Genomic DNA, 13,659 nt, shown 5'->3' on the forward strand with positions numbered 1-13,659 from the left:
AAGGAAGGAAGGAAGGAAGGAAGGAAGGAAGGAAGAAATATAAGTTCCTTGAAGACAGAAGATTCTTTATTGTCTTTATATCCTCAGTGCCTAGCACAATTAGTGGACCATAGTAAAGGATTAGCCAGTGCCTTTGTGGATTGATTGATTGATAGGCTGGTTGGTTGGTTGATCAAAGTGGTGATTCCCGTAGAAACTATTTGATTTTAAGAGGTGTTTATATCTAAGGAGGTTTCTTAGAATAAGGAGTTAAAAGAGCTGAAGATCTCTGAATTACCTTAGTAAGAAATCCCTCTAATACCTCTCTGACAGTAGGCTAACCTCTTTTTTTAAATAATATTTTTCCCAATTGCATATGAAGACAATTTAAACTTTTTTTTGCAGGACAATGAGGGTTAAGTGACTTGCCCAGGGTCACACAGCTAGTAAGTGGCAAATGTCTGAGGCCAGATTTGAATTCAGGTCCTCCTAAATCCAGAGCCAGTGCTTTATCCACTGCACCACCTAGCTACCCCCTTAACATTCATTTTTTTTTAAATTTTGAGTTACAAATTTTTTCCCTCCTTCACACCACCCTTCCCTAAGAAGGTAAGCAATTTGATATAGGCTTTATATATACAATCATGCAAAACATATTTCCATGTTAGTAAGAAACAGAAAGAAGAAACAGAGCAAAAAAAAACACAAAAAAGCTAAAGAAAGTGAAAAATAGTGTGCTTTGATATACATTCAGACTCCATCAATTTCTTCTCTGGAGATGGATAACATTTTTCATCATGAGTCCTCTAGAATTGTCTTGGATCATTGTATTAATTAGACTGGCTAAGTCATTCACAGTTGATCACTGTATAATATTCCCGTTACTGTGTACAATGTTCTCCTGGTACTGCTCACTTCACTTTGCATCAGTTTGTGTAAGTTTTTTCAAGTTTTTTTGAAATCAGCCTGCTTGTCATTTCTTATAGCACAATAGTAATCCATTATAATCTTATGCCACAACTTGTTTAGCCTCTCCTCAATTATTGGGCATCCCTTTAATTTCCCATTCTTAGCCACCATAAAAAAAGATCTGCTATAAATATATTTTTTACAAATAGGTCCTTTTCCCTTTCTTTCTTTTGATCAGTGGCCATCCTCTTGAGAATTCTACTAAGTCCAATGACCAACAATTATAGAGGACTGATGTCGAAACTTGCTACCTAGCTCTTGATAGAAAGGTAATGAACTTAAGATGTAGAATGAGGCATACATTTTGAGATAGACAATGTGGGAATTTGGTTTGCATGACTATGTATATTTGTTTCAATGGCTTTGTTTTTGACAGACAAGGGTGCAAGGAAAGAAGGAAGGAAGGAAGGAAGGAAGGAAGGAAGGAAGGAAGGAAGGAAGGAAGGAAGGAAGGAAGGAAGGAAGGAAGGAAGGAAGGAAGGAAAGAAGGAAGGAAGGAAGGAAAGAAGGAAGGAAGGAAGGAAGGAAGGAAGGAAGGAAGGAAGGAAGGAAGGAAGGAAGGAAGGAAGGAAGGAAGGAAGGAAGGAAGGAAGGAAGGAAAGAAGGAAGGAAGGAAGGAAGGAAGGAAGGAAGGAAGGAAGGAAGGAAGGAAGGAAGGAAGGAAGGAAGGAAGGAAGGAAGGAAGGAAGGAAGGAAGGAAGGAAGGAAGGAAGGAAGGAAGGAAGGGAGGGAGGGAGGGAGGAAGGGAGGGAGGAGGGGAGGAAGGGAAGGGAAGAAGTCTGAGCAAGACAGCTTGGAAAGCTATAGGATATTAATATAGACTTTTTTTTTAAGTCAACCATACATAATAGAGTCCTGTAATTTTATGTACAATCCTCTTTTTCTGTTCTGCAATGTATATGCAAATGACCATTCAATTTGGTGTTCATTGATTTCAGAAAAAAAAATTGTCAATGAATAAAAAAGTGATTATCCTGTTCATATGAGAGAATGTCTATTACAGGGAATTCATGGCCTCCTGCACCAGTCCACTTCACACTTAAGTTTTTAGGAAATTATTTTAGTCAACCAAAATCTTCTTACTGCCTCCTCCCCCTTTGTCTCTGTTTCTGCCTTCTCTGGACCTAGTAGAACAAGGCTAATCCCTCTTCCATGTGATTGTTCCTCAAATAATCTTCCTATCTCTCAGTCTTCTCTCTTTCCCAGGCTGAAAACCTCCATTTCCCCACCCAGTCTGTATACATTATATTCTCCAGTCACCTCACTATCCTGGTTGCCCCTTTCTGGACACACTTTTATTTGTCAATGCCCTTCCCAGAATATGGTGCTCAGAATTGGTTACCCCTGATATAGGATTACCCCTTTTATCTCCTACCCTGCTTCAAACGAGGAAAAGGAAGAGAAAATACCATTACATTGATAGGTTGCTATTGGTGTTGTTCTTTCAGACTCTTCACTGAATTTAGTGTGGAAAGTCCTTGACACCAGGGATTATTTTTTTTCTGGAGAGGAAGTGCTACACAGATTCTGCCACTACGCCCCGCCCCCAAAAAAGTCTTTAGGCTATAAGAATCAGTGTGACCTTCAGATTTTCAATCTGAAGTAGGTGATCACAAGGGAGGAGATGGGGGTGTTCACCAACTGCTCCCTAAATCCCTCTTAGTTCTGTTGTCCAAATGACACCATAGTCATTTGTCACAGCCTGATAGCAGGGGTAAAACTGCTCAAAATGGATGATTTTCCAAGAGCAGGGCTCCAACTTTAGTCATTTGCCTGCCTCATTTCCAACACGGCCAGGAGTAGGAACACAAATTCTAAATTACTCCAGGCCTATTAAGCTGCAGAAACTTTGCTGACTATGGAACAGAAGGTAGACTGCCAGACTCTTCTTGATTCGAGATCAGAAGATACTGATTTCTCAAACAAACCGATATGTACAAAGCCTTCAGTAGCATGTAAGGCAATTAAAGAAAGCTCCAGTGAATTGCACACCAGGAGGGGTGGCAGGCTTTGGCACGCCTCCTCCATGACCTACAGCCCTAGCCTCCATATCCCTCCACAAATAAAATGAGGCAGGATAAATCTTGTAGTTACCTTTAGCTGATGACTGAACAAAGCCCATAAAGGGAAATTCTGATCTGGATCCCTCAATTTCCAGTGGAGAAGGAGGAAAGGGAGGAGAAGAAGGTGAGGAAGGAAAAGGATCAGGAGGAGGAGGAGGAGAAGAAGAAGAAGAAGAGGAAAGAACAGGAGGAGGAGGAAGTGTCACCACATTTCAAACAAATCTAATTGACACTGCTGTTGTACCTTGCTTTAAGCAGAAGTGGTATTCTTGAAAAGTCAGGTACAAATGGAATCATTTAATAGGAACTAATGGACATGATCACTTTAAAGGAATGATCAAATGAATCCTTATGTGAAGAGAAAAGAATAATTACCTTTATTTGTCTCTGGATTTTTATATATCCGGTTTTCTTATAGACAGGTTGTGTTGATCCTTTCTTGGGGGTGGACTGGGAATTTCAATTGAATTCAGCAATCATTTCTTAAGCACTTATCATATGGGAGACACTGTGCCAGGTGATGGGAATCTAAAGGGAAAAAAATATTAGCCACGTTCTCAAGAATTCTCAACAGATTGCTGCTGGAAATGACAATAAGCTCCAAGGACAAACTTGTATGGGTTATGAACATTAGCAATGTTCCTAATGATAGACAATGGAAGCAAGATAGTAGCCAAGAGTTGAAATAGTGGGGTCAGTATATAAAAAGAAACACAGAAATAAAGGTTAAAAAAAAAAACAACAACTTTGGATCGAAGACAGAGTGTCAGAACTAGAAGGTGCCTAAGAGATCATTTAGTGTAAGTCCTTCATTCTACAGATAAAGTGTTAAGTGGTAAAAACTGACTTTTCTGGAAAATGTCTAGTCCCTCAGTTTGCATGTATACTAACACTAATATGGATTGAGATTTGGGAGGCTGCGGGGGTTGGGGAGAAGTTAAAGTAACAAGAGTAGGGTAAAAAGAGAGATTGAGAAAGAAAATAGTAAAAATAAGACGGAGTGAAATTCACAAACAGTATAACTTTGAATGGGAATGGAATGTTTATAGCAGCTCTATTTGTGATGGAAATTGCCAGGATCCCCATCAATTGGGGAATGGCTGAACAAGTTGTGGTGTATGGTTGTGATGGAATACTACTGTGCTATAAGAATTGATGAACTCAATGATCTTAGAAAGGCATGGAAAGATTTGCATGAAATGATGAAAAGCAAAGTGAGCACAACTGAAGGAACATTGTATACAGTAACAGCAGTATCGTTTTAAGAATGACTTTGGGGGGGGGCAGCTAGGTGGCTCAGTGGATAAAGCACTGGCTCTGGATTCAGAAGGACCTGGGTTCAAAGCCAGCCTCAGACACTTGACACTTATTAGCTGTGTGACCCTGGGCAAGTCTCTTAACCCCCATTCCCCCCCCCAAAAAAAACCCAACAACAACAAGAATGACTGGGGGCAGCTAGATGGCACAGTGGATAAAGCACTGGCCCTGGATTCAGGAGGACCTGAGTTCAAATCCAGCCTCAGACACTTGATACTTACTAGCTGTGTAACCCTCCTTGTGCCATTAAAAAAAAAAGATTTTGAAGGAATAAGATATTTTGACTATTATAAATGCATAAATTAAAAATAAAGGACATATAAAAAGATGTTATCTGCATCCAGAGAAAGAAATGATAAACAGAAGTATATATAAAATAATGGTAGTGGTGGTGGTGGTGGTGGTAGAGTAGTAATAGTAGTAGTAGTAGTAGTAGTAGTAGTAGTAGTAGTAGTAGTAGTAGTAGTAGTAGTAGTAGTAGTAGTAGTAGTAGTAATTTAAGTAGCATTTGTATAATGCTTTAAGGTCTGCCAAATGGTTTTCACATGTTATCTCATTGGGGTTTTATAATAACTTTGGGAGATAAGTGTTATTATTATTCCTGTTTTCTACATAAGTAAACTGAGGCTGAAAAAGGTTAAAAGACTTGCCCAGAGTCATACAGTTAATAAGTATCTGAGGCAGGATTTATTTTTTAAATTTAATTTGTTTTATTCTGAACTTAAGAAATAAAACAAACATTTCCATAACATAGTAGATCGTACATTAAGCTTCAAATTTATTATGTACAACTTGCTATTCCCTTTAGATATATAATGAAGTTATCATGTAACTTTCTTTTTTCCCTTTTCCCCCCCCACCCTGCCTTAGAGATGGCTACCATTAGACAAAAATGTGTGTAAGTATGTATGTATTCAAAAATAGGAATATACATATATATGTAAAACCATTCTATACATATTTCTATTTATTGGTTCTTCCTTTGGATCCAGGTAGTGTCTTCTTCCATGCTTTTTGGGGGTTTTTTGTTGTTGTTGTTGTTGTTTTTTAGTGAGGCAATTGGAGTTAAGTGACTTGCCCAGGGTCACACAGCTAGTAAGTGTTAAGTGTCTGAGGCTGGATTTGAACTCAGGTACTCCTGAATCCAGGGCTAGCGCTTTAACCACTGCGCCACCTAGCTGCCCCCCATATGTTTTTTATAGTTAATTTGGGTATTTATAATAGTCAAAATGACTTTGTCACTCAAAGTTGTTCTTAAAGTAATATTGTAGCTGTCTGTATATAATGTTCTTTTGGTTCTGTGCATTTCACTCTTCATTACTTTGTGCTAGTCTATCCATGTTTTTCTAAGATCATCAAGCTCATCATTTTTTATGCAGAGTAGCATTCCATCATAACCATATACCACAATTTGTTCAGCTATTCCCTGCAATTTCCAGTTCTTTTCCACCACAAAAAAAAAAAAAGCAGCTATGTTTTAGAACACATAGGCTCTTTTCCATTTTTCCTAATCATTTTGGGAAACAAAACTAGCAGTGATATTGCTGGATCAAGATTTGAATTCAGATTGTCCTGACTCCAAGTCCAGTGCTCTACCTACTATGCCCTTGAGGTGAAGGAAGGTGCTACAAATAAACTGGCTGAAACCAAGAGCTAGCCAACCAACACAACATAACTTGGCTGAACTCTGTGTAACTCTGAGTTGGCCAGAGTTACCTTCAAGCTTTTAACATGATTATTAGGAACAATATTGATAACACTGTTTTCAGAAGTAATAAAAATAGAAAATTCTGAGTCTCAACAAAAGCATTCAAATACCTATTGCTGGGCTGCTGAGTGATGTCATAATTGATACTGGTGAAGTGGTGATTACAATGACATAATTATGCTAAGTAGTTCAGAAAGAAGAAAGTGATGGAACACATGTGTGACATGAAATGATGAGTAATTTTGCTGAGATAATTTGTGCCAACCACTCCATGTAAGCCTCTATCAAGTCCAATTACTGTCTGCTGAGGGTCTTGCCCTCAAGCTAATTTGACAGTTGGTAAAATCTTGATAGGCAGGATAGTTTTTGAGTTTGGGGGGGTTATTTAAAAAAAATACAAAGTACTAGTCACCCACATTGAATTCTCATTTTGGACAGGATTTGGTTGAAATAGGAATTTTATAACTTTTAATAACATAAAACCCATTTTCTTCTTGGTTGTATAGAACATGGAAAAACTGTAGCTTGTCAACTGACCTTATTGGCCTCAGTAATGTGTACTATCTACAGCTGTCAATGTGACTATCAAACTTGAATGGCTTAAAACTGAGGACTATTTAGGGACAGCTAGGTGGCGCAGTGGATAGAGCATGGGCCCTGGAGTCAGGAGGACCTGAGTTCAAATCCGACCTCAGACACTTAACACTTACTAGCTGTATGACCCTAGGCAAGTCACTTAACCCCAATTGCCTCACCAAGAAAAAAAAATTGAGGACTATTTAATCCTTTATAAGTACTATACTAAATTAGACTGGACCAGAGCCTCTGTATGGTTCCTTTTAACTCTTGATTCTGATACCCTTTAGAATAGGTGGCGTTTTTCTCTCTGTATTTTAAATTCTTCTCCTTAAGAATTAATGCTTTTACTAGCTGTGTGACCCTGGGCAAGTCACTTAACCCCAATTGCCTCACGAAAAAAAAAAAAAGAATTAATGCTACCTTTCTCTGATTGTCCAAGGACTATAGACATCACTTTCTTACAAGTCACACTTAGTATTATCATCTATTTTAATGACTACTGATGTAAATTATCATAGTATTAATTATTTCTATCAACTCTTCTACCCTCAAGGCAGCTGGATAGAGCACTGGTACTTGTGTCAGGAAGATCTGACTTCAAACCTAACCTCAGACATTTACTAGCTGAATGACCTTGGACAAGTCACTTAACTGCCTCTATTTCTTCAACTGTAAAATGGGGATAATAATTGCATTTCCCATATTTATAAAGTACTTAGCATAGTGCTGGTACAGAGTAGCCATCTCATAATTGCTTGTTCCCTTCCCTCCTCCCCCTCAATGAGTCCCCTTACTTGCAGAGAGCTTTCATAGTTTATAAAGTGATTCAATATACATTCCTCATTTGATGTTCACCACAAACTTGTGAAGCCAGGAAATTGTTATTATCCTTACTTTGTAAATGAAGAAATTGAGGCCCAGAGAAGTCCTGTGATTTCCCAGATTCATAGGTTTGATTATATTAGAGAGGACCTGACTCCTAGGTCATTTCTGTATCTATTAAACCATCCTGACTTTTTAACTAGTCAAAATGTATTTCCCACTCCTGGAACCCAATGAAAATGCATATCTGAATGGACATTTATCTGTAAGTATCCTATCACCCCATCAACTGTTCCATACACATCTAAATACCCACTATGTGCTAGGCACTGGAGCAAAGACCAAAATGGAATTGTCCCTGACTTTAAGGAACTTACAACTTATTGAAAGAGATATTGGACGCATAAAAAAGTATATATAGAATAAGTACAAAGCTAGTTTTGGAAGGGAAGGTACTAGAAGCCTAAGGAATCATATAGAAGCTGAAGTTTACAGTGAATCTTGAAAGAAGTACAGGATTGTACAAGGAGAGAGCTGGGAGTGCATTCCAGATATAGGGGACAGCCAATGCGAAGGTATGTATGTATATGGGAGATGGAGTGCTTGTATGAGAAACAGTAATAGGCTAGTTTGTTTAGAGGACAGAGTGTGTGAAGAGAAATAATGAATAACAAAGCTGGAATGTTAGATCAGTGCCAGGTAGAAGGACTTTAAAAACCAAACAACAACAATAACAACAAACAACAAAAAACCCAGCCCTTGTATCCTAGAGGCAAGATCAAGTCACTTGAATTAAATGAGAAGAGTGACATGGTTAGACTAACACCCAAGGAAAAATCACTGAAAGCTGTATGTAGGATGGTTTGGAGTGAAGTGAGATTTGAGACAGAGAGACCAATTAGGAGGCTGTTGTAATTCTCAGGTGAAAGGAGATAAGGGCTAAGTATATAAGGGGATGGATGTAAAAGATGGTAGAGAGGTTTAAAAAAAAGAATTTTGCAGCTGACTGAATACTAAAGGAGACGGAGAGTGAGGAATAAAAGATAACACTAAGGTTCATAACCTAGGGAGAGTGGAAGAATACACTATTATGAAATAGGGAAGTCAGTAAAGGAGAAGATTTGGGGAAAATCTTATGAGTTCTGTTTTGGATCTGTTGAGCTTGTGATGCCTAAGGGACATCTAGTTTAAAATGTCCTTAACATATAGATCTGAGAATCATCTTCATCTTCGTGATGGGATCACCAATTGAGTATAGAGATAGAAAATAAATGGGCTTATATATACATACATATGCATGTATGTACATATATACATATGTATGCATATACATATGTAAGTATATATGTGCATATGTATATACATATATAATTTTGTATTATATATATGTATAAATCCTATTTTATCGAAGGCTTAAGTTCTTATTTTTGCCTTTTTAATAATTTTTCTTTTTCCTCCACCTTTTCTAATTTTTATATAATCTTTTACCTCTTTTGGTTTGTAATGCATTTCCTTTTATGATTTTAGAGTACTCAATGTAGGCTTCCCCTCTTATAGTACAATTATGTAAAACATCCTTGCTTTTTGCAAGATGATATACAATAACATCTTCCTCAACCAAGTAGTGAACTCTACCAAGTACCACCATTTTGCCTGAGTAAAGTGAGTGGTAAGGGTAAATGACAAATATACCTTTTTCCTTAAATAATATCATTTACAACATTCAACCACCCTGAATGCCCATCAGCTCCTGAATTGCTGGAACAATTGTGGTAGCTGGTAAAACTCTACTTCTTGGAGTTTTCTGCCTTGTTCTTTTGCTCTATAATCTTTCTTATGTCCATCAAACAACCTATAATCCTCTTCTTTCTTAAAAGCTAAGAGTGAATTTAGTGTTTAAAAGTGACAAAGGGACAGATTTTGGAGCCCATGAGCAAAAGATTCCTCTCAGGCCATTGTAAGAGCTCCGGTGAGTGCTGTAACACTATTGGTTCAGACATCAGCAATACTGAACACAAGCAAAGAGGGAGTAGATGGAATTACCCTTTCTTCCTTCTACCAAACTTCCCAATCTCAGTGCCACCTATTGTTTTGTCTTTTTTTTTTAATGAACAGCAACTCTGACTTGATCACAGTAAAAGGGGACCAAAAATAAATCCCTAAACTTATTTTAATTTTTAAAAAATAATCCTTTCCTCTGTAGCTAGGGTTCTAGCTACTGTCTAAAAAATCTAATGAGTGATCACCAATAAGTTAGAAGCTTTAGCAAGAGTTTAGACTTTTTAAGCATTTATTAAGAAGCATAAGAATTTGGTGAAGAGAGAGAGAAAGAGGCCTATATTCAGCTATCTATCTCAGGGAGCCAGAGTCTCCTACTTCACTCCCCCACCCACCCAGGTCCTCATGAAAGAGACAGAGAGATCAAGTCTCGCCCCTTCTTTGTCCCACAAGCCTCCTGTGCAAACCGGGAACATCCCATACACACACACACACACACACACACACACACACACACACACACACAGCTCCAAGCTAATTGACTGGTAGCTTTGATAGACAGTACCCAAGAGCAAACGTCACTTCCTGACACCAAGGAACTGACCTTCCAAGCCACATGGCTTGCCCTCAGATACCTTCTACTCATGGTGGAGCTTTCCTACAGTAACTCTCCAGTAGGTGGCGTCACTCCAATTGTCACACCTGCAAAGTTAGTATCATCTAATAATCAACTAAGCTGGGGCAGCTAGGTGGTGCAGTGGATAACGCACCAGCCCTGGATTTAGAAGGACTTGAGTTCAAATCTGGGCTCAGACACTTGACACTTACTAGCTGTGTGACCCTGGGCAAGTCACTTAACCCTCATTGCCTCACCAAAAAAAAAAACAAAAACCTAAACAATAAAAATAATCAACTAAACTACTGAGTTTAACAAAGGCAAATTATTTCATTTATTCAATTTCACTGTTTTCCTTTCTCTTGCAAAGTAATTAAACGGTGAACATTTTGCTGCCATTACTATGTCCAAGAATGCTCTCTCCTCAAGTTGGCCAACCAGACCCATCACCTCCTTTAAGTTCCCACTCTATACTTCCAAGAAAGCCTTTCTTGATTAATCACATCTTGCTTTATCTTTCTTCAGCATTTGCACTTTCCTGTTTACTATATCATTGAGCTTTCCAATTGTTCTCTTGTTATTTCATGAGAGAAAGCTGGCTTTTCACTAGCTAGTTTCTGAGCTGCTTGAAGATCAGGACAATACCTTTTCTTTCTTTCTTATCTGCCTGTGGTGCCTAATATAAAGCAACACTATGCACAGTGAACACTCAATCAATACCTGTTTCACTTTGTTTGGCTTGGTTTGATCTGGAGCTGTGATTTCATATGTGTGGGGAATTCCAAATGTGAAAGCTCAGTAACTAGCCTGCCCAGAACCTCAGAGAGTTGCTTTGGGCACTGAGAGGTTAAGTAACTTGTGAGTAGTCACACAGTTGGTACATGTCAGAGGCACAACTTGAACATAGGTCCTTCTTGTACTTATACCATGTTGACTTGCCAAAAGCTGTTAAATAACTTTAAAATACTAGTATCTAAAAGCTGCTACCATTAAATTTTTGGGAAAAGAATGTGAAGCAAACTTGGCATATTAGGTATCAACTCAGATTTATGGGGATTTCTGTCTTTCAACAAATGTCCAATTAACCATATGACAAGTCACAATTTTTGGCAATTAGTTACCTTCATGGCTGTCCATAAGAATATATGTGTGGGGGAAACTAGGTGATGCAGTGGATAGAGCACCGGCCCAGGATTCAGGAGGACTTGAGTTCAAATCCGACCTCAGACACTTAATTCTTACTAGCTGTGTGACCCTGGGCAAGTCACTTAACCCCAATTGCCTCACCAAAAATAAAACAAAACAGACAAAAAAATAAAGTTTGGGGCAGCTAGGTGGCACAGTGGATAAAGCACCCACCCTGGAGTCAGGAGGACCTGAGTTCGAAATCTGGCATCAGACACTTGACACTTACTAGCTGTGTGACTCTGGACAAGTCACTTAACCCCAATTGCCTCACCATAAAAAAAGAAAAAATGGGGGGCAGGGAGGCAGCTAGATAGTACAGTAGATAAAGCACTGGCCCTAGATTCAGGAGGACTTGAGTTCAAATCCAGCCTCAGACACTTGACACTTATTAGCTGTGTGACCCTGGGCAAGTCACTTAACCCTCATTGCCTAGCAAATAAAAGAAAAGAAAAGAATAAATGGGGAAGGGGCATCTAGGTGATGCAGTAGATAGAACACCGGCCCTGGATTCAGGAGGACCTGAGTTCAAACACAGCCTTAGACACTTGACACTAGCTGTGTGACTCTGGGCAAGTCACTTAACCCCAATTGCCTCACCCAAAAAAAAAAAGAAAAAGTGGGGGGCAGGGAGGCAGCTAGATGGTACAGTAGATAAAGCACTGGCCCTAGATTCAGGAGGACCTGAGTTCAAATCTGGCCTGAGACACTTGACACTTAACTAGCTGTGTGACCTTTGGCAAGTCACTTAACCCTCATTGCCCTGCAAACAAAAAAAGAAAGAAAAGAAAAGGAAAGGAAGGAAGGAAGGAAGGAAGGAAGGAAGGAAGGAAGGAAGGAAGGAAGGAAGGAAGGAAGGAAGAAAGAAAGAAAGAAAGAAAGAAAGAAAGAAAGAAAGAAAGAAAGAAAGAAAGAAAGAAAGAAAGAAAGAAAGAAAGAAAGAAAGAAAGAAAGAAAGAAAGAAAGAAAGAAAGAAAGAAAGAAGAAAAGGAAAAAGGAATAAATGGTGGGGGAGAGGAAAATTTGGTACCATTGTGGAATTCAGTTCAGTTTTGTTGTTCAGTTATTCAGTTGTGTCTGACCTTTCATGGCCCTGTGGACCATACAGTGTTTTCTTGGCAAAGACACTGGAGTAGTTTTCCATTTTTTTTCTCCAGTGGATTAAGGTGAACTTAATCCACTTGCCCAGGGTCACACAGCTAGTAAGTATCTGAGGCTGCATATGAATTCCGGTCTTGCTGATTCCAGGCCCAGCACTCTATCCACTGAGCCACCTAGCTGCCTCAGTTCAATTTAGTTGTTTTTAATTATTATCCATAGAAACAAATTACTCTTCTATTTTGCTTTTGCATTATACTTCATGTGAGTATTCAAAATGTTCCATTCTTGGCAGAAAAAAAATCATGGTCTAAGAATGTAATCAAATATGAATTACAGTAAGAGATGATAAATTGAAGAATTCAGAGAAATTTGGGGGATTTGAGTGAACCAATAAGGAATGAAAAGGACGGTAAAACAAGGAGAATGAATGACACAATCACCACAAGAATTGAAAGGAAAACAGCTTGGAAAGCTGTAAGACCTTTGAGTAAGAATGGTCAATCACTACTGCAGAAAACTGATGATGAAGCACAAATCTGCTGTTGGCAGAAAGGTGATGAATGGTGATCTAGAATGAGACATACATTTTCAGACATAACCAACATGTTGATGTATTTTGCTTGACTACATTTATTTGTTACAAGAGACAGCTTCCGGTGGGGGTGAGGAGTATAAATTAGTATGAACTGATAGAGATAAAAAAAAGATTTTCACTAAATATTTAAAACACACAAGAAATTCAGAAGAAGACACAATTGCGTTACTACCATAGTCATTTGTATCCTGAAATTTTTTTTATTAATTAAGTTTATAATAAGAAGAATAAATTTCAAATCTGTGCTTCTGGGGTTTTCTGAAGATTTTAAATTCATGAGTCACAAATTAGAGGCTGAACATACCTCAACCAAAACCAGTGTTTTCTATAATAAATGTATTTTCCAAATATTATTTGATTGCTATGCTAGTGTACCTCATAATTTTTTGAAACATCTAATTAATTAATTAAAATGTGCAGATTAGATATATTTAAAATGCTTTGAATCAGCGGTTTTAAAAATTTTTTGAGGAGTTGGCTATTTAAACTATGTGAAACCTTCTATAATGCAAAGAATGCTTTTAGAGCAAACCTTTCTTCTGTTGCATATACTAATTTTTCATATTCGGCATTGTTTGCTAGAGGAGCACATATGTATGTCAATCAATAAAACTACCTTTTTAATTCACTCTTCTAGCTTTTCTCCTTGATATGTAGACTTCTAGGACTCACAGGAGGTAACGAAAAGAGAATAAGAAAGAATTATCCCAGCATCACAATGTTTTGT

This window comes from Dromiciops gliroides, chromosome 2 (assembly GCF_019393635.1).
Source record: "Dromiciops gliroides isolate mDroGli1 chromosome 2, mDroGli1.pri, whole genome shotgun sequence".
NCBI classification, from domain to species: domain Eukaryota; kingdom Metazoa; phylum Chordata; class Mammalia; order Microbiotheria; family Microbiotheriidae; genus Dromiciops; species Dromiciops gliroides.